Raw genomic sequence first — 5,159 nt, forward strand, 5'->3', positions numbered from 1 at the left:
TGGTTCTCCACTGCCCCCAGTTGTCCACTTCTTGGCCACTGGCTGACACTGGAAAGGGAAGGGGAGGGAGGCATCGAGGGCTGCTGGCAGATCAGAGGTGGTGGCAGGAGCGGAGCTCATCTCTGGATGAGAGCCATCCTTGTTCTGCTCATGGACACCCGCAAGCCTATTTCTATTCTTCACTTGATTGACCGACTGGCGGGGAGTTAATCTGAGCCAGTGTCTCCCCAAGACTTGAGTGGGCCGTGTCAAAAGGCACCACGTTGAGGCCACGCTGCCAAATCTCAGCTTGGAACCAGGCGAGCAGGTTTCGCTTTTTAAGAAAAATTTCTTTTTGGACCCACTCCTGTGGGTGGGATCGCCGATTTTTTTTTTTTTTTAATTGGCCCAGGAGCTCCCCCTGGAGGTCAAAGAAGCAAAATGTGCCCCAGGACCAGAACTTCTCGCCTACTGCTCCTGTGTGGAGGCAGAGGAGGGGCTCTGGCTTTAAAACGGATTGCAGCCCCCTGTCTTTCTTCCTCAGGGTACCAGCGACCTGTTAGGGCCTTCTCTCTCTTCCGTTTCCCCCACCAGTTTTGCAGTCTTAAAACCATTGTACATAATATTCGTATAATATATATATATATATATATATATATATGGAGAGAGAGAGTGTATGTTAGTGACTGTATGTAATTTTTATTTATCAGAACTTGGTGGCCTTCATCGTGAGTTCTTTCCGTTGTTGTTGTTGTCGCTGAGGGAGCCTGCTAGTGGTCTGGCTGAGAGGCTTCCATCCCCAGCCGAACGGTCCCTGGGTAGGTACGTGGAGGGATTGATGGTTTCAGAGGAGAGACAGCCCCTTTCCCTCCTCCTCACTGACCCTTGTTCTAAAGGTTACAGGGTTCAAACATATCTGATTATTATGGTCCTTAGTGTTATTGTTGTTTTAGTTTCAGTTTCATTTTAACCAAAGGTTATCAGAGCCAGTTGGCCTTGGACCTCAGCTGCTGAAAAGATTTTCCGTTTCCGGGAGGACCCCTCGGGCCTCCTCTGTCAGGGGCTGGGGGGAGGCCTGGAAGGACGTGGTTTGGGAGGCAGAGTGGAAGCCAGCCCCGGGTTGTTCCTCAAGGTGGCGGGAGGGTGACAGACCTAGCTTTAGTGTTAAGACGTAAGGCAACAGTGTAAGCATTTGGGGGTAACTAAGGTGACCGGGGCAATCGGTGTCCGGTGGTGTTATTTATGCTTCCCATTTTGTGTACATAGGACGTTCGTCTCTGGGACTAGCGTGCTCTAAGTTTGTCCAGGGAGTATGGAAATGGCAGGAGCCAGAGATAGATGCTGGCCAGAAAGTTCCTTCTTGCTGATTTTCCATAGCTGCTCTCCTCTGGGGAGCAAGGATTTGGGGCAGGACGATGGGGGTGGGGGACAGCAAGCGGGTGGCCGACCCACCTCCTTGGCAGGGGGCCTGGGTCTTGGTCTGGCTACCTTTCTCCCCACCAAGTTCTGGGTTTTTTTGTTTTGTTTTTTTGAGTTCGTTGCCAGTGGGCCCTGCTTGTCTCCTCGCCACGAGCCCACAGCTTGCCAAGAAAGACCCCAACGCTCGCTGGGGCAGCACTAGGTCCGGTCGGGACGAACTGGTCCGTCCTTTGTAAAGCTGTAAATAGTCAAATTTCTATTTCTAAGCCCAGTGTCATATTGACATTGGTATTTTAGGGTTGTTCTCAGATGGGTTCTCCTGTGCTGCCCTCTCTCACTCTCCTATTTTTGGGGGTTTTATAAAAAGAGAGGATCGGGGAGGAGCAGGGAGAGTAGCTTTCCTTTGGGCTCCCTGGTTGTGGAATCCACACGCGCGCACGCACTCACGCACACACACACACACACACACACACTCCTCTGAGACTCCAAACAGGGGATAAAAAAAAAGATCATTGGCAAGTAAACACACTTTGTTTTCTTGTAGCAATATATCTTGAGGTCTCTGAAGGCCCAGTCTGTCACAGACTTGGCTCTGACCTACAGAGAAGCAAACCACTTTGGCTTGGAATGGGGGAGAGGGTGCGGGGTAAGGGGTAATAGAAGGTGTCACTTAAGCTAAATGTAATCTATTTATAAAGCAAGAGATTCTCATCTATTTTTATGAAAGGAAAGGGTTTTTAAATCTAGGGTAGGCAGTTATGGCAGCCCCGTGTTCTTCTGTGAACAAGATGCATGTTGCTGCTGCTGAATATAACCAGTGCCCCTCGCCCCATCTCCCCGGCCTCACCGCCTACTCACCTGCACCCATGAGCGGCTTCAGCAGAGCCTACGTCCCGCTTCACCCCATTTCCCTGTTCCTTAACCCCTCCCCCAGCTCCTCGGTCCTTGGAAGTGTTTGGGGGGGGCACTTGTGGGAGTGGGTGGGCAGTGGGGAATTCAGAATTGAGGTGGGTGGGGGGAGGCGGAAGGGGGCACCAGGTAGGGGCCCAGCTCTGCCTCGGAGGGTGGGCTCTGAGTAGTTACACTCCGATCTGCCAAGACCCATTTCCAAGTCAGCTGTGTTTGGGAGAGGCTGAGAACCAGCAGGCTGTGGGCAGCCATGGGACTGTTGGTTCAGGGAGCATTCGGCTTCCTTGGGGCCTGGGCCCTACTGGGTCCCAGGTCGTCAGGCAGCTGGAGCAGGGATGGAAATGCCAGGGGATGCCTCCCTCCCAGCCCCAGCTGTGCGGACTCCGGGCCGAGGCCTGGGCTGTGGTCCTTGATGTGCTCCTCCGGGGCCTGGGAGAGGACTAGGGTGCTGCGTGCTGGGTCCTGCTCAGACCTGAGTTCACCACCCGGAGACACCGAGCTCTGGTTCTAGAAGGGCACGCTCCTAGAGTGTGGAGTCTGGGGGCAGCCGGGTGGGTAGGGGGGGAGGGCAAACTCTCTCTGAAAGGCAATTTTCCACGCGTGGAGGATTTCTAGGCTCAAGGTGGGCCGTGTGTTGGTCTTGGGCAAATCCCCCACCGTTCCTGCCGCCAGGCCCTCAAAGAAATGAGGCGAAGGCACCATCCCCACCCCTAGCAAGACCCCTTCGGTGGACATTTTAGCATCTACCTGATTTTTAGCCCCATCCAGGGAGACTTTGTATCCCACAGCCCCATCCCACCCCACTGTTGCTGTCTGTCTGCCAGTTGGGTCTAGTGTCAAGGGGAAGGGGGCGGGGGGAGGTTTATACTCATTGAAAGACTACTGATCCTACCAGAAACCAACCTGTTTACTGTACTGTTGTAAATATCATGCCCTTTATATCCTGTATATTGGCTTCTTTTAAATAAAGTGAAATGTCTTAGAATTGATGGCGTTTTTTTGGGGGGGGGGGATAAAGTAGTGATGGGGGAGGGGCAAGAGGACTGAGGGCCACGTAAACACCAAACCAAGTAACTGGCCGATTTGTGACAAAATAGGGAAATTTCACATCACCTGCCATAGCTTCATCTCCCAGTAAAATCTTTGGAAGTCGATAAAGCAGGAAGGGGAAGAACGAGCCACAGGTATCACAGGCTGAGTAACCAGCATAGACTGCCTTGCAGTTGAGGTCCTTCCTGTTAATCATAAAGCCCGCCGTTTCTTGAACCAACCTTTTACTGAGCCCATGAGAGGCCACCTTCTGGGACTCTGAATTTGACATTGTCCAGTGTTCTAGTGTCTTCTTGTTAATGGCCAAATCTGGGGAGACATTGCCCCCCCCCACACACACACACACTAGAGTTTTCTGTATGGATTAAGAGAGACAGGAATGCCTGGGTGGCTCAGTCAGTTAAGCGTCTGACTCGAGCCCTGCTCAGGTCATGACCTTGTGGTTTGTGACTTCAATTCCTGCCTTGAGCTCTGTGCTGACAGCACAGAACCTGCTTAGGATTCTCTCTCTGCCCTCCCCCACTCGTGGTCTTTCTCTCAAAATAAATCAATAAACTTAAAATTTTTTTTTAATAGAGCCACCAATTCCAATCTATTTCTACCATCTTTAAGACTTGTGCTTAATGTAGCTTCCTTTTCTCGCTTCCTGCTCTTTAAATTCCTCCGAAGTGTCTTAAAGGGTGTGACCTGGAGAAAGAGGAGTAGCATGAAATAATGGGAACATTCTAGGGTGGGTATTATTGCCCCTCTAATATAGACCTGGAAACTGAGACCCAGGGAAGTGATGTATTTTGCTAACGTCCTAAGTTGGAACCACAATCACGCATCGGGACTGACTCCTAAGCAGGTTCTCGGTTCACGCTGGAGGAAATATAAACAGGCAAACTGGAAGAGTATTTAGGAATAGAACGAATCCCTAGGACCCCGCCATCGGAAAGGTTTCAGAATCCTAATTGTAAATAAAGCGTTCAAGCAAACAACTTCAAGAGGAAACCAAAAGTTTGGGGTGGGGTGAGCTGGCAGGGGTGGAATGGAGGTCAGGGACAACTGGTTCCGAGGTCAGAAGCTTTGAGGGAAAAGCGAAGCATGGACTGGCTGGGTTTTCTCTCTTATTGAGCGTAATCTGCCAGCAAGCAGGCGGATTTATCTCAGCGTCAGGCTCACGCAAGCTTTAGGGCCGGCACGACGCTGGGAGGTGGAAGTGGCTGGGCGCCCAGCAGGAGGAGGCTGGAGGCAGGGTTTGCAGGCTCATCCCGGGGCTGCAGTCTCCGCGTGGAGGCAAGGGGCTGGCCGCGGTGTGGACCCGCGGGGTCAAAGAACCTGATGCCATCTGACCAAGGGCAGCCCAAGCAGTCAGGCCGGGACGCTCGAGACACCTGACGCACCAAACCGCAGTCCTTCCGCTGCTCCGCGCACGTGTCCTGCTCCGGCTCTCTCATTGGCTCTTCAGCCCCCTGGCCAAGACGGCTGCAACAAGACCGTCCATCGGATTGGCCCATAAGCTTCGGTGTGTCATTCTGATTGGCCAATGAGGCTCACGCCCCTTCTCCCTCGGCCCCCTGGAGGGCTGTTGAGTCATACCATAAAAAGGAGGGGAAAACGTGTATATGTCAAGACTTCTTTTTTGGGCTGCCTTGTCCTGTGTCGCATACTGGTCTCTACAGTGCCCTCAAAGCAAGAGCTATTGTGTTGATAGAAGTCACATACGGAGACATTTCTGCTGACCTTGACTTCGGAGGAAGGTAGCGTGATCAGATCCCCCCGCCTGTCGAGGTGGTGCGCTCCGGGCGGGGCTCCACCTT

At 52.4% G+C, this 5,159-nt stretch overlaps 1 long non-coding RNA gene across 1 annotated transcript; it reads right to left on the minus strand.

Annotated features, from left to right (window-relative positions):
- Positions 1–662: 662 nt before the first annotated feature.
- LOC125913042 (uncharacterized) lies at positions 663–3,969 on the minus strand. Its single transcript, XR_007454912.1, has 2 exons — positions 3,421–3,969; positions 663–1,054 (listed from the first exon to the last, which is right to left on the minus strand). It is a non-coding gene; the product is annotated as an uncharacterized LOC125913042 (long non-coding RNA).
- Positions 3,970–5,159: the final 1,190 nt, after the last annotated feature.

Source organism: Panthera uncia, assembly GCF_023721935.1.
Source record: "Panthera uncia isolate 11264 chromosome C1 unlocalized genomic scaffold, Puncia_PCG_1.0 HiC_scaffold_4, whole genome shotgun sequence".
NCBI classification, from domain to species: Eukaryota; Metazoa; Chordata; class Mammalia; order Carnivora; family Felidae; genus Panthera; species Panthera uncia.